The sequence below is a fragment of the Mustela nivalis genome, assembly GCF_964662115.1.
Source record: "Mustela nivalis genome assembly, chromosome: 17".
NCBI classification, from domain to species: domain Eukaryota; kingdom Metazoa; phylum Chordata; class Mammalia; order Carnivora; family Mustelidae; genus Mustela; species Mustela nivalis.
The window spans coordinates 35,362,398-35,378,768 of NC_139036.1; positions in this window are offsets into that span (position 1 = coordinate 35,362,398).

Below are 16,371 nucleotides of genomic sequence, written 5' to 3' on the forward strand. Positions count from 1 at the left end.
AATCACCAGGAGTGTGGCCCTAGCAAAACATTTTAATAAACTACTACGGTGATTCTGATACCCAGCCAATTTTGAGAACCACTATCCTAAATTATAGAATCGAGAACCACCAAAAAACAAAACAACAACAACAACAAAAACCAAAGTCCAACCTAAAACTCAAATTATTTCCATTTTATACTATCAGTAAGTCATAGCAGCTAAACTTTTGAAGTCCAACTGTAATAGTTTGTCTCCAGCTTCTTAACCCATGAATATAATTAGTAAGGTTAAACTAAAGTTAATCTCTTTGTCATCATAAAAACATTTCAGGCCCAACAAATTCTATTTTATCTATTTTAAAATACATACCCCTTCGGAATACTGTTTAACATCTGCTTTCAGCAGAGTGACAAAAATCAGATGACTGGATCTATCAAAAGAGAGAGACAAACCTGTCGCTCATCAAAGAGTACACTTAGTTACAGAAAAGACAAATAAAGCTATTCAGAGAAGAAACTGGGAATGTCTACAATGAATTGAAGCGCCAAGCAATTCTTTTGACAGCATGTAGAAGAAAACACCTAAGCAGAAACCCCCGACCCCACGACTCCCCCCGCCCCTAACAAAGCACTGGCTCTTTGTGTATTTTGTGATTCACAGGGCAGGGAGGATGTTTCAGACCGTATCATTGAATTAGAATTTGTTGCTGCTATTCACCAAGAACTCTGATGTGTCTTACCTATTACTTTACCCAACCCTTGTAACAACACCGTGAGTTACGTATCCTCCCCGTTCTACAGATGAGGGAATGAGGAATCAGTGGTGTTAAGTTATCCAAACAGACACTAAGTGTCAAAGGGTTACCCCCATACAATTATTTTGGTGTTTTTTATACTACAACAAAATGGCCTCTTTTGCTATACATGTTAGCCTCCCTTAGACTGCCCCTCTTCTACAATTTGCCCTTCATTTATATTTTCTCCAGCATTTCTACAATCTCCTATTCCTTCTTTGATGCATCTTTTCATAACGGGCCATTCTCACTTCACCTTATTCCCAACCACCAAATGCATGCAACACCCTTGGGATCTTAGTATACCCTGAGGAACCTGTGAGGAGAGACCAGGCTGATCTGGAGAGTCTTAAGAAAATCAATCAGCTTCATGATGCCTGTTGGTATAATGACAACAGAGAATGGGATGTTTAAGTCCGTTCAGAAATGTAAACAAGCACAAAATTGACATAAGGGTGAAGAGCTATTTTCTTTCGACAGTGTAATCCAGATTATAACTGCCTCCTAATTATTGTAAAAACTACACACCATAATAAGATTATTTCAGGAGAGATAGGAAAAAAAGATTATGAATGATAACACAGGTCTCAAGATGAAGTCTTTCTGGCAAAGGCCACATGCAGAGATCTTGTTTATTCATGCATTTTTTCTTACAAGCTCATTTCTTTGTGACAATAAGTACAGATGCATTAACACTGGAGGGAGAAAGCTTACCTGAAGGCTGACGTTCTAGAAATCTAAGACACCATGCTTTGGCCTCTCCCTTGTCTAACAACGAAAAGAGAACGTAAATTCAGGGCTGACATTCATCCTGTAAACAATGACAGGCCCCCAAGAATTGTGTGGCTTTGCTTTCCACTTTGAGTGGTTAGTTACTGTAGTAGAGCTGTATGGTAATTAAATATTTTGACTATGATCTGCATAATTCATAAGAATTTTATAGAAAGGTAGGCTAATACTAAATGCCTCCATTAATTCATCAACAATTAAACAAAAATGAGATAAATAATAAGATCAAAATGAGTTTGAGATCTACACTATGAAATGTTTCCCAGTGCCGGTTTTTTATTGTTATTATTATTATTATATCTATGCATCATTCCTTTTAAGAAGACAAAGGAAGAGGGATACCTGGGTGACTCAGTTGGTCAAGTGTCCAACTCTTGACTTTGGTTCAGGTCATGATCTCAGGGGGGTGGTTCAGGTCATGATCTCAGGGTTGTGGGATTATGCCCTGTGTGGGGCTCTGTGCTCAGCAGGGAGTCTCCTTGAAATTCTTCTTCTTTTTTTTTTTTAATTGTGTTATGTTAGTTACCATACAGTACATCATTAGTTTTTGATGTAGTGTTTAACAGTTTGTGTATAATAGTCAGTGCTCCATGCAGTCCTTAACCTCCTTAATACCCATCATTCATTCTCCTCGCCCCTCTTCCTTCTAAAACTCTCTGTTTCCCAGAGTCCATAGTCTTTTATGGTTTGTCTCCCACTCCGATTTCTCCCCTTTCATTTTTCCCTTCTTGTAATGTCCTCCATGTTATTCCTTATGTTCCACAAATAAGTGAAACCGTATGATAATTAAAGTTTTCTGTTTGACTTATTTCACTTAGCATAATCTCCTCCAGTCCTATCCATGTTGATGCACAAGCTGCGTAGTCATCCTTTTGGATGGCTGAGTAATATTTCATCCTGTATATGGACCCATAATCCTTATCCATTCATCTGTTAAAAGGGATCTTGGCACCTTCCACATTTTGGCTATTTTGGACATTGCTGCTGTGAACACTGGGGTGCAAATGGCCCTGCTTTTCACTACATCTGTATCTTTGGTATAAATACCCAGTATTGTAGTTTCTGGGTCATAGGATAGCTCTGTTTTTAATTTTTTGAGGAACTTCCACACTGTTTTCCAAAGTGGCTGCACCAACTTGCATTCCTACCAACAACGTAAAAGGGTTCCCCTTTCTCCACAACTTTTCCAACATGTGTTGTTTCTTGCCTTGTTGATTTTTGCTATTCTAACTGGTATTCTTTCTCCCTCTTCTTCTGCCCCTCCCCCAACTCATGTGCATGCTTGCTCAGCGATCTCTCTAAATAAGTAAATAATCTTTGGGGTGGGTGGGTAGCTCAGTGGGTTAGATCTCTGCCTTCAGCTCAGGTCATGATCTCAGGGTCCTGGGCTCTAGTCCTGAATTGGACTCTCTGCTCAGTGGGGAGCCTGCTTTCCCCTCATCTCTGCCTGCTGCTCTGCCTACTTGTGATCTCTCTCTCTGTCAAATAAATAAAATTTTAAAAAAGAAAGAAAGAAAGGAAGAAAAGGGGCGCCTGGGTGGCTCAGTGGGTTAAAGCCTCAGCCTTTGGCTTGGATCATGGTCCCAGGGTCCTGGGATTGAGCCCCACGTGGGGGTCTCTGCTCAGCAGGGATCTTCCTTCCTCCTCTCTCTCTCTCTGCCTGCCTCTCTGCCTACTTGTGATCTCTGTCAAATACATTTAAAAAAATTTTTATAAAAAAAATGAAAAGATAACTAAATAATCTTTTAAAAAATACAAAGGAGGAATATGAACCTTACTTTTATATAAAACAATTCAAATTCTGAGACTATGATCTTGACAACTATTTTAAATCTGTTTCCTCAAAAACAAATTTAGGGGATGCCTGGGTGGCTCAGTTGGTTGAGCGGCTGCCTTCAGCTCGGGTCATGATCCCGGCATCCTGGGATCAAGTTCCGCATCGGGCTCCTTGCTCAGCGGGGAGCCTGCTTCTCTCTCTGTCTCTTCCTGCCACTCTGTCTGCATGTGTTCGCTCTCTCTCTCTCTGACAAATAAATAAGTAAAATCTTTAAAAAAAAAAAAAGTGAAGTTAGGATTATTTTAATACCTACATTACAAAGTTTTAAAAAGGTTTAATGAAATAAACCAGGATCCACCTGATAAGTGTAAGAGCAAACGTTAGCTGTTGTCATTTTTAAACTACACTCAGGGAAGATAAAGTTCTGTAAGGCTCATGCCCGTCTCTATTTAGAACAGAGTGACTTTGGATGTCTTGTTTATACTGACCATATCCCAAAGAAACAAAGCACCAACAGCAGTCAGATAAATAGGCTTCCTCTTCCCCTACAAAGAGGCTAAGCACTACTTTGAACTATGTTTCCTTTGGTAATTCAAACCTGTGAGTCAAAAATTAAGTCAAACATACCAGAAATACTCTGTTGTTTACTTTTGCCTTTTCTGTGCCATTTGAAGGATGGAAACAGGCATTTTATACATTATCGAAGTGGCACCACATACTTGTTCACATTACTGATTTAAGAAACAAGAATTCTTGAAAGGAAATCAATTTTGAACATGGAGCAATTGCTAAATCTTGCCACAAAACAACAAATCTTTGGCTAGACATTTTACAGATCATCTTCTATAGGATTAATTTATATCATACTGTATACAGCGATTTGACACCTTCATTTCGCACCAACCCTCCAAGCAAGACTTTATGTAAGATACAGTAGAAAGCAATAGCAATTAGTTTACAGATGTGTTTGAATTTAATACTTGTAAGGCTTATTTCCTAGAAACATGATAGTGATGAGGGAGCAGGAGGCTGGCTGAGGACAACGCAAAAGCTAGCGCCTTGCACCCCCTCTTCACCCACTCCCCTCCATATGTGTAGCATTCCTCAGGCACCCCTGACTGCCATAAAATGATAAATAGTTAACTTGCAGGGATCGCAATCCTGCAGAACAGGAATCTCCCTTGCTCTACAAGATGTCCTAGAGACCTAAACAGGGAGGTTACCTTATTAATAGCACAAATTTCCAGAGGTAAATAACTCTTGGTTCCTGAAGCCCTAATGTCTCCCTCCCACCATAAACTGGAGGAGACTGAGGTAGAAGGGAATGTAAATGATAGCCGGATTATAATACCCCACCAAGAATCTCCCAATTCTCTTGATGTTAATGCCTGACCTAAAGATGACATTGATCAGGCCATAAGGGCAAGGCCTCCCCCAGCATCTTGTAGGCCCTCCCTAACATGTGAAAACTCTGTTGAAATCTCCCATTCCTTCACCACCTCCACCCAACCGCGGGGTATATAACATGCCTACCCTCACAACCCGAGGCAGCAGCTCTTCCTGCCCACGGGTCCTGTCCCCGTGCTTTAATAAACCACCATTTTGCACCAACAACGTCTTAAGAATTCTTTCTTTAGTCGTCGGCTCTGAACCTCCTCACCCCACCGAACCTGACTTAGGTTCTGGGACTTCATCAATAGGAGAGCCTAAGCTCAGGGACACCTGTAGGGACTGTAGGGTTGAGTTTCCTCTTACCGTGTTATTTCTTCTACCACCCACTCTGCTATTAGCCCTGCATTCATTGCTGTATCTGTTCCCCAGAGCATACCGTCCTCTGCAGCCCCACCACTCGCAACACTATCTCAGTCGTAAGACTATCTCATTTTTCTCTTTATCTCATTAATACTATCTTGATAATCTCTATGATGACCACCATCTCCACTGCCGGTCTTTATTCTCTTTTTTCCTGTCTCCTTCAGTACTTCTTTGTCTTTGATGTGTTTTATAGAATTACATAATAACAGTGGTATCCAATTCTTGCTACCTCATGAATACCCCCCACTACTTTCCTTAATTTCTGGAGCTTAGCTTAGACTTCAGGCTTCATCCTCTCAAGCAACTTAGTGCTTCTGTACCTAAGAAAAGATTTCACCATGGAGTTATTTGCATGGTGCGTTATCGATGCTTTAAAAGTGATGTAGATTTTCAACCATTTTAGGTTTCAGTTGATTGCATGCCTTAGCATGAGGTTGGCAGTGAGAAGAAAATGCTTTTGCAACAATCAGGTACTCCCTGGTTAGAAATCCAAGTGTTTGTTTTCTATTTTTTTATAGTTACCTGATGCAATGGGGAGGGGGAGTAGAAACTGTCATTATGTTCACAAAGAGATTACCCATGGCTGAGGTTTCAATCAAATATTTGAAAGCTTCTCCCCATCTGTGAGAGTGGAACTGTAATAGGCTTTTAGGGTTCTTCCTTTCCTATCATTATATGTTGTTGTTGTTGTTTTTAATATAACAACAGAACCTCCGGTGTACTTTCAATGATTATGAATCTATATCTCGTTTTCACTTACTGACAGACTTTTCTCTTTTAAAACATGGAAGACTTATCTTACTAAGGATCTGGTAACCTTGGGAACTCTCTGTTGGGATTTTAGCCACTTTAGGAAGTGGCTACTGATAAAAATCTAACAATTTTGTTGGAGTTTGGAATGTTGTCTTTTTTTTGCTAATGGAATCTGTCTAATGAAGACAATATGCACAAAGTCAAAAAGGAATATTTAAGTCAGCTTTCAAAAACTCTGTGGTAAACTTAGGTTGAAGAATGTATCTTGGACATGAAGTCATCTTGTTGGCCTGTGCATCACTGAGCTGAAAACAAAGAGGCACAAAGCAAATGGCTAGTCTCAATCACAGGGAGAAAGGAGCAGAAGATATCCCAATCCCACTTCATTTCTCTCATTTCCAGGAGACCTGGTTCAGTCAGGTGAGCTGGATACCTGGAACTTGGAAGGCCAGTGTTCTTCATACTGACGGTTTAGCGGAAGTAACGTACTCATTATTGAGATGATAGACTAAAGAGATAATTTCCCCTAGCAGCGGAAATAAATAGGCTATGAGTTAATGCTTACTGCTTAAAAAAATATCCTCTGAGAGAAGAACAGTACCCAATACAAACACTTTTAGGAAGGGGATCAGGCATCTCTTTTTTGTGTGGTCTTTCCTCCATGAATATGTGGGAATCAAGTCATGCCCCTCAGAAATCAAGGGCATACAACCTTGGGACCTCTTCAGACAGTCCTGTGAGAAGACTGTAAAAACTGAGATGATGTTCACTATCTGTGAGTGAGGCATCTTTCAAAGAAACTTTTAAATCCTTTAAAAATCTTACCTGAATCAGGTTTCCTGGGACTTAATATGATCTTGAAGATAAAATTGTCTCTGTTCACTCTGATTCAGTAAATTCCACCAATGTAAATATTCAAGATGAAGTGGAAAGATAGTATTATTTCAGTCATATTTAGAATCCTGAGAACTAGAGCTTGCTCTTCCTTCCCTATGGCCTCTTTTATAACCAACAGGACTCTGTATCTTTTCAGTGACTTTGAATCTAAATATAGTTTTCACTCATGAAAAGACTTTCCTTACTCCTCTGTCTTCATTATGTGGCTTCCTAGGTCATTGCAGAAGCAAGCATGAATGAGAAGGAAAACTATATGTCAGAGGCTACTAGAGGCCAGGCCTGGACATGGAACTTACAACCTCCCTCATATTTTATTACCAGAACTCAGTTGCATGGCTGTAAGGAAGGCTCAGATATATAGTCTATGTGTTAAGGGAAAATGATAATAGGTTTGCTTAAAGATAAGCCATCTCTGTTACAAAATGTCAGAAATAGATGGATAAGTCTTAACTGACTTAGAAGACAAAAGGAAGCAGATTCCCAAGCCTGGCGGAAGGAAAGGGAGAAAACAAGACAGAGGAAAGACTAAAGTGAGTTAAACTGCTGAACTTCAGAGAGCCTTAGAAATTGAAGACACCAAGAACCTCTGAAACATAAACGTATGGCAGGTCTGAAGAGAGACCAGTATGTTTGCATACATAGAAATTAGAACCCCCAAATACCTTATTCCATTCTACTTGCTAAGGGGTTATCAAACCTCAATACCAGAAAAATAACAGAGTTTATTTCATGGTGATGTTTCTACAACTAAGAATAGAAAAGAGGTACTGTATTGGAAATAATGTAATGTTTGAAAGTCACTGTACATAATGCTGAGGACTACAATAGCCCTTTTGCCTTTATTAAATTCAAAAGACCATTAGCAACTAGGAAATACCATGTCCACCTCCAGAGCTGCTATATGGGTACTACTTCTGGGCATAGGCTCCACATTAAGTGTCTGTAGATATTTAGGTATGAGAAGACATTAAATAAGCCCATTTCTGGGGCACCTGGGTGGCTCAGTTGGTTAAGCATCTGCTTTGGCTTGGGTCATGATCTCAGGGTCCTGGGATCAAACCCCATGTCAGGCATCCTGCTCAGCAGGGAGTCTGTTTCTCCCTTTGCCCTCATACCACTTGTGCGTTCGCTTGCTCTCTCTCTCTCTCAAAAAATAAATAACATCTTTTCTAAAAAAATGCCCATTTCTTATATAATCACTCTCTAGATAAGATTTGCTCACATTATGGTTGCTTTCATTCCAAATCTCCAATCACCTTTAATATGTTCTTCTCTGAACTATGTACCTTCAGCCAAGGATCAATGTACATTGGAGGTAACCCTCCTCATGTGAAAGATACAGAAGAAAACTAGCCGGGAAACAAATGACCTTGGAAGAAAGACATTACAGAGAGCAGAATAAACACTTTAAAAATACTCTAAAATATCCTAGAGAGAGAAAATAGAGTAAGCATTAAACAGAACCTGAGAAGGAACACTCAGATAATGGAAAGAACAAAAAGTTGGTGGGAGAAGTAATATAATGACAAAGAGAAAAGGCAGGTGCCAACCAAGCTGGTCAATGATGAATGCTCAGCAGCACTTCCTCACTCTGGTTTTAACTCCAGCCTACACATCCAGCTCTGCCAAGGTCCTGATTATGTTAACCGGACAGTTATTAAAGAAATAGACCATGTATCAAAGTGAAACCACTTAGTTTAAGACTTTGATTTTCTCCCCTCTCCCTCCCTCCACTATTCATGTTAGGTATACTCCTATCTCCTTCCCTTTGTTCTTTGTTCTGACCCTGAGTTGCAGTGTTGTATACTCAAAAGAGTGTGGACTTCACAGATGGTAATAAGAGGGTTTGTGTTGTGTTGTTACCACTTATTGAATGGACAAACATGGTCAATAACATAATTCCTTAAACCTTGTTTTTTTTTTCATCTGGACAACAGAAATGATGATGCCTATTTTGTATGATTAAGAGAATTAAATGATACAATGTATGTCATCCTGTCTAACAGAGATTAGGAGAAAGCAAAAGATCAACAACATGAGGGCTGTCTTTTCTTTCCCCTGATAAGACTATGTGTGAAATTGTGTCATAGTCTCTTGAGAGGGAGACCCAGTGTCATCTATATTACAACAGATTGACTTGTTGAGGGGAAACATTTCTGCCATTTAACCAAATTATTGCCATAAGATAAAATAAACAGCTTTGACTGATTATTTTACCAATTGAGTTGCTCAATTCTATTGTCATTGTCTATTTGTAATCTAATTAGTAGCCAAATGAACTCAGTCTCTCTTCCTTTTTGATTTTATGGTTAAAATACCTGATTAAAAAAAAAATACCTGATAAAAACTATAAACATAAAAACCTCTATGGTGGTTCAGAGAAGATGTAATTATTTGATTTCTAAGGCCAAGTCAGTAGTTGTCTTTACGCATATGTTAATTTCTCTCATGTCTTTTTCTTGCATACAAGGAGAACAGAACAAATTATACTCCTTTTATTTGTGGATAATATTAAATTAGTAAGCATTATCTTTAATAATTACATGTCTAACAAACAAAGCTTTTCTTAGCCATTGAAGAAACAGGAGTATAGTCAGTGAACAAGACAGTATTCCTGCTTTCATTTTCAATGAATGGAGTGCTATTATTCATAGCATTTTGCCCTATACACTCTGTACCATAGAACAAATTGCTAGAATTTTGAAGAAAGCCAAAATGCAATTTTATTTCATTTTCTAATGCTTGTTTGGGAAACTCATTAAAGAAGACTGCAAGGTCACCAGTTCAAGCCCACAGATCACATGGGAGGCAGGACCTGGTTATTCCAGAAACCACCATTCCTTCTACACTCGATAATCACTAGCATTGAAATCAGAAAGAGGAATTCCCCTTCTGTAGCTAAATACATATTTAGAAATCACATGTGTCAGGCAGAAGCTGAGGTTTTTCGCCAAATCCAGAGTCTAGAAAAAAAATGGAGGGGTTGAGTATGTTCTCCTCCCAACTGCCAAGTGACCTGAGAGTGGGAGGGAATCTTGGAGCTCAGCTTAAATAAGATCATAACCCTTAATTATAAATAACAGATACAGCTGGCAAACTGAAACATCCAATTTTAATTAGTTTCTTTGCAGCTATATGTCTTTGATGTGGTTTAGTTCAATAAATTACAATAGCCCTGTGTTTTTGTTGTTGTTTTCGCATCTTCTGGTGCGTGGGTTAAGCTTACATAACGTATTTGATTGATAGCATGGGTTAGGGTTGGGGAGGGAAATCAACCAAAGAGGTTTTTTGCTAATTCTACCAGTGAGTTTAGGAAATTGACATATTCATTCTGGGGCTCAGTTTCCTCTCTATTAAGCTGTTGTTAAACTAGACTTCACCGTGCCCATTTTTTAGCAAAAAGCTTTGAACATTATTTCCTTCTTTATAACTGGGAAATAGGGTCTTTATTGAAAAACATAGCATTAAAATCATTTAGGTTTCTGAAACTGGAATAGAATGTCAATGACCTATCATTTCAGGATGATCAGATTATCTTAAAAAAATTTCTCCATCTATTCATTAATTATTTGATATGTCTTTGTTAGACATCTACCCTGTGCATGACATTGGGCTAAGTCCAGGAATTATGAGCCAAAGTGATTATGTTCTTCTTTCATGGAGCTTATGATTCAGATGGAAAGATAGAAAAACAAGCAATCAAAGTTTCACCCATGGCGCGATGTAAGAGCTTAGGATGTCATGGAATCACCTTGTTGGGAAAGAGAGGTCCACAATACTGTGAGGCAAACACAGATAAGGAATTTTTCAAATTGCGTGTTTTTAGCCATAAGTTACTGATAGCTTCCATGGGAAAACTTCAGTAGAGTAGTGAGTGTTAGAATAGTTTGAAAAAATAATTTTAAAGTGAGGAAATGGAAAAGTATCTATTCGTGTCTTCTGCTCATTTCTTAACTGGATTATTTGTTTTGGGGGTATTGGGTTTGATATGTTCTTTACAGATTCTGGATACTGACCTTTTATCCAATATGTTATTGATATGTTATTTGCAGATATCTTCTCCCATTCCAACAGTTGCCTTTTAGTTGTGTTGATTATTTCCTTTATAGTGCAGAACCTGTTTATCTTGATAATCTCCTAATAGTTTATTTTTGCTTTTGTTTCCCTTGCCTCCAGAGACATGTGTAGTAAGAAGTTGCTATGGCCAAGGTATAAGAGTTTGCTACCCGCAAACTCTAGGATATTGATGGTTTCCTCTTATATTTAGGTCTCTCATCCATTTTGAATTTTTTGTGTATGGTTTAAGAAAGTGGTCCAGTTTTATTCTTCTGTGACTGTCACTGTCCAGTTTTCCCAGCACGATTTGTTGGAGAGACTGTTCCCCCCCCCCTTTGGATATTCTTTGGTATATTGAAGATTAGCTGAAACAAAAATAAAGACAAATATTTTTGAAGGTTTAGGTCTAAATGGAGAAGAAAGAAATGATGTGCTAACTAAAGGAGGTAACAGAATGTTTTGAGTTTTCAATCTTTTATAAAATACTTTTGAGGATTAAGAACAAGAACATGATTAAAAATTTTTAACTATTCTATAAGTCAGTATTAAATATGGTAAATGTTCATGTTAAAAAATGTAAACCTTCAAAAAAGAATTATTTGTAAAAGTCATCTAAAATCCTGCTGCTTAGATGTAAATAACAAAATGATAACATTTTGTTGTCTACTCTTGTAGATTTTAATACATATATACATAAGTAAACATATATAAACTTATGCATGGTTAATTTTCAGTAACATGAGTTTATGCCATACATATTGTTGTGCAACATATTTTTTAATGAAAAATTTATACTAAAAATTTGTCCACTCAGTAAATATGCATTTTCTTTAAAACTATATCCTCTTTTCCAATATAGTTCTCACAATATATTTTATTATTGTATTAAATGATCAGGCTATTTTTAATCATCTAACAATGGAGCTGTGGAGTGTACTTTTGTGGTTTCACTGAGATAATTACATACTTGCCCAATTTTTTCTTCAGGACAAATTCCTACAACTAGGTTGGGTTTTACACTAAAATTTTGCACTGAATTTGAACACTTATTCTAAGGCTGCCACAAGAAACGTACACTGGAAAACCGTAACAAAGTAACGAATCCCAGATCCTCTCTAATTTAGAGCCAACCATGTTTGGGGAGGCGAATGGGGTCCCATTGAATACAGACTGAAAAACTGTATTTAGGCACTTGGGACATTCCAGCAGTCCTGTCCAGTTGAGCTGCCCTGGCAGAAGAGAAATAGCCAAAACAAGGTATAAAGAAAAAACTGTAAGAGGAAGAGATTAGTCATCCAACTTGGCACTGACATTGTGAAATGAGGAAAAGTGCAGTCTCCTATATGAGCAGCATTGGTTGGTGGTTTAAAATTTTGTTTCTGAACTAGAAGACTGACAGGCTACAGTTTACCAGTTACATTTTAGGACTATTGGATTGGAAAAAGCTATGTGATTGACCACCGTGCTACTTAAACTGAAACCAATGGGGGCAGGGAGGGAAGCAATGTAACAAAAATAGAATACATGTTTCTGAACTACCAGCATCACTTCCTAATATTTCGAGGTAGACAATTATCATGAGTTTGCCTTCTCTTCCACAGAAGGGCATAACTAGCAAAGGATATTTTCTAGCAATCATCCTATAAGACCTAAAGTATATTCATAAAGTGAGAAAGTAATTTAATCAGAACAACAACAGCAGTAGACATGCAGGATGAAATTATTTTATATTTGATAGTATCCATTTATTTTAATTGTTGTAACCAATTAAAATATGTTATATGTTAAAAGTAAAGAGGCCGTTCTGTTTTTTCAATGCATTTCTGAAGTACATTAATTCAAAATGGATGCAGAGGTATCAAAGTACAAAGTATTATATAGCTGGGTTTTTTGGAAGTCAGCATTTAGAAATGATGTTAACACATAAAATGTTTAAATGGGCTGTAAAATATCACAGATTATAATTACTTATACATAAAGTATCACACAGTATGATACTATCTCATCTTTGCTTATAATTATTATAAAACCATTTACCTATGAAAACTACATTCATGTTATGTGAATTTTTAAGAATTTATGGGACTGAGAGATCGCCTGAGAGTTTTGATGTTATACATTGTCAGACTGCTTTATTCTCTATTTGGCCAAGAAGAGAAGCAGGCTACTATTTTTTGAGTGAATTTATTTTTTTTAATTTACATTTAATTTTTTCCCACTTATCAATGCAGAAGAGAAATGCCACAATAGTGTGATTACTTGAATCTTTGTAAAAACTGCAGGATGAGGGCGTGTGATGGCTCAGTTGGCTGAGCATCCAACTCTTGGTTTTGGCTCAGGCCATGATCTTAGGGTTGTGAGATTGAGCCCCACATTGGGCTCCATGCTAAGTGAGGAGTCTGCTTGAGATTCGCTCTCTTTCTCCCTTTGACCCTCCTTCCATTCTCTCTAAAATAGATAAATAAATCTTAAAAAAAAAAAAACTTTAGGATGATATTTATTATAATCATAACATAAACACTCCTTGGATTGGAATCCTTAACTTTTCATTTGTATAACATATGGGTTTAAGGACTTGATAAAGGTGAAAGAAACAGTGTAAAAGTGGAACTAGTTTTTCATTTTTTACTGTATAGTTTGTTTTTTTTGTTTTTAGTTTTTTTAATGACTGTTATCCTACAGAGTTCTTTTTCAGTTTGTTCATGCCCTTTCCATAGATAATTAAAATCAAATTTCATTACGTGCGGTGTCTTTTTCATTACATACATTTTAGCATGCAAGGCCTGGCAATTCTTTAAATACTCTTATTTAAATTAAAAAAATTTTTTGGCAGGCTTATTACAAATTAAATAAATAGAAATTTAGCTTTTAATCTAATTATGGTAGACTTGATACATGCATAATTAGTGTTTCTCTTCTTAAATGTTACTTCTAAATTTTAATTGTGATAACATCACTCAACATGAGAGTTGCCCTCTTAACAAATATTTAAGTATATACTAAATTATGGACTACAGGTAAAATGTTGTACAGCAATCTAGAGCTTATTCATCTTACTTTTCTGAAACTTTATATCTGTTGATTAGTAACTCCTTATTTTTCCCTTAATCCTGGCCCCTGTCAACTATCGTCCCACTCTTTGATTCTATGAATTTGACTGTTTTAGATTTTTCATAAAAGTAGAACCTGTTACTGGCTTATTTCACTTAACATAATGTCTTCAGGTTTCATTCATTTTGTTGCATATTATAGAATTGGTCCTCTTTAAACCTGAATAATATTCCATTGTATGCATATGCCATATTTCCTTTATCTATTCATCTGCCATTTATGTGCTTTTACATCTTGACTGTTGTGAATCATGCGGCAATAAACCTAAGAGTGCTAATATCTCTTCAAGATCCTAATTTCAATTATTTTCTTAATTTTTAATTTTTATTTTTTTAGTAATCTCTACTTCCAGTGTGGGGCTTGAACTCACAACCCTGAGATCAAGAGTCACATGCTCTTCTTTTTTTTTTTTTTTCTTAAGGATTTTATTTATTTATTTGAAAGAGAGAGCACAAGTAGAGGAAGCAGCAGGCAGAGGGAGAGCAAGAAGCAGGCTCCCCACTGAGCAGAGAGCTGGTTCGAGGACAGATCCCAGCACCCTGGGATCATGACCTGAGCCTAAGGCAGCCGCTTAGCAACTGAGCCACCCAGGTGCCCCACCACTCACCTGCTCTTCCGGCTAAGCCAGCCAGGTACCTCTGATTAAATTCTTTTAGATAAATACGCAGAAGTGAAATTTCTGAATAATATTTTAGTTCTCTTTCTAACTCTTCAAGGAAACTTCATCAGCATGATTTTACATTCCCACCAACACTGAGCAAGTGTTCTAATTTCTTCCTATACCTACCAACACTTGTCTTTTGTTTCTTTGATAATAGCCATCCTGGGGGCACCTGGGTGGTTCTGTCGGTTAATCCTCCAACTCTGGGTTTTAGCTCAGGTCATGATCTCAAGTGTCTTGACGTTGAGCCCCACATCAGGCTCTGTGCTCAGCATGGAGTCTGCCTGGGATTTTCTCACCCTTTCCCTCTGCTCCTCCTGCTTGTGTGTGCTCTCTCTCTCAAATGAATAAATCTAAAAAAAAAAAAAATAATAAAATAACCATCCTGACAGGTATGAGGTGATGTTCTGATGTTGATTTGCATTTCCCTGATGATAGTGATATTTAGTATTTTTTTTTAATGTATCTGTTTCCTAAACTGGTGTATTGAGTTTGAGAAATGTCCATTCAAGTTCTTAGCCCCGTTTTAAATTGGTTTATTATTTCATTTTTTAGTTTTAGATTTTGGCTATTGAGTTGCAAGAATTCCTTGTATATTTTGGAGATTAGTCTCTTCAAATACATGGTATGAAATATTTTCTCATATTCTGTAGGTTGCCTTTTCACTCGGTTGGTTCCTTGGGCGGTGCAGAAGCTTTTTAGTTTGATGTAGTCCCACTTGTTTTATTGTTTTCTTTTGTTTGTTTGTTTGTTTTGACACCTGTACTTTTGGTGTGAGATCCATGTAATTACTGCCAGGTCCAATGCCCTGAGTTTTTCCCTTATGTTTTTTATAATAGTTTTATGGTTTCAGGGGTGTCTGGGTGGCTTAGTGGGTTAAAGCCTCTGCCTTTGGCTCAGGTCATGATCTCAGGGTCCTGGGATCAAGGCCCACATCGAGCCCCACATCGGGCTCTCTGCTCAGCGGGGGCAGGAGGCCTGCTTCCCTCTCGCTCTCTGCTTGCCTCACTGTCTGCTTATGATGTCTGTCTGTCAAATAAATAAACTATTTAAAAAAAATAGTTTCATGGTTTCAGGTCTTACATTTAAGAATTTAATCCATTTTCAGTTGATTTTTGTGTATGGTGTAAGAAAATGGTCTGGTTTCATTCTTTAGCATGTGGATGTCCAATTTTACTGACATAATTTTGATGCTGGCAGGCTGGGTCCATTCACTCAAAGGGGGCCCTACAGGACCAGCTGAGATGGTCCCGGCTGTGCGCAGATTAGAAATCAAACACAAGGGGCGCCTGGATGGCTCAGTGGGTTAAGCCTCTGCCTTCCGCTCAGGTCATGATCCCAGGACCCTGGGATCGAGCCCCTCGTCTAGCTCTCTGCTTAGAGGGGAGCCTGCTTCCTCCTCTCTGCCTGCTTCTCTGCCTACTTGTGATCTCTGTCTATCAAAGAAATGAATAAAATCTTAAAAAAAAATAAATCAAACACAAGACAGCAGGAAATATAAGCAGAGTTTACTGAAGGTATGAAGAGAGTACAGGTACAGACAGAATGTCTGGGAGACTCAGAAAGAAAAGGAAGGAGTCTTGGATTTATTCAGGGTCTGGATGTTTTTACTGAGGACTGTAGTCTGGTGTTATGTGTCTACTCAGGCGTTCAGGAACCAGTTAGAACAAAGACGAGGGCCCAGGTGTTATTCCTTTGAGACACGGTTTGGCATCAAGATGTCTAGCTCTGGTGGTA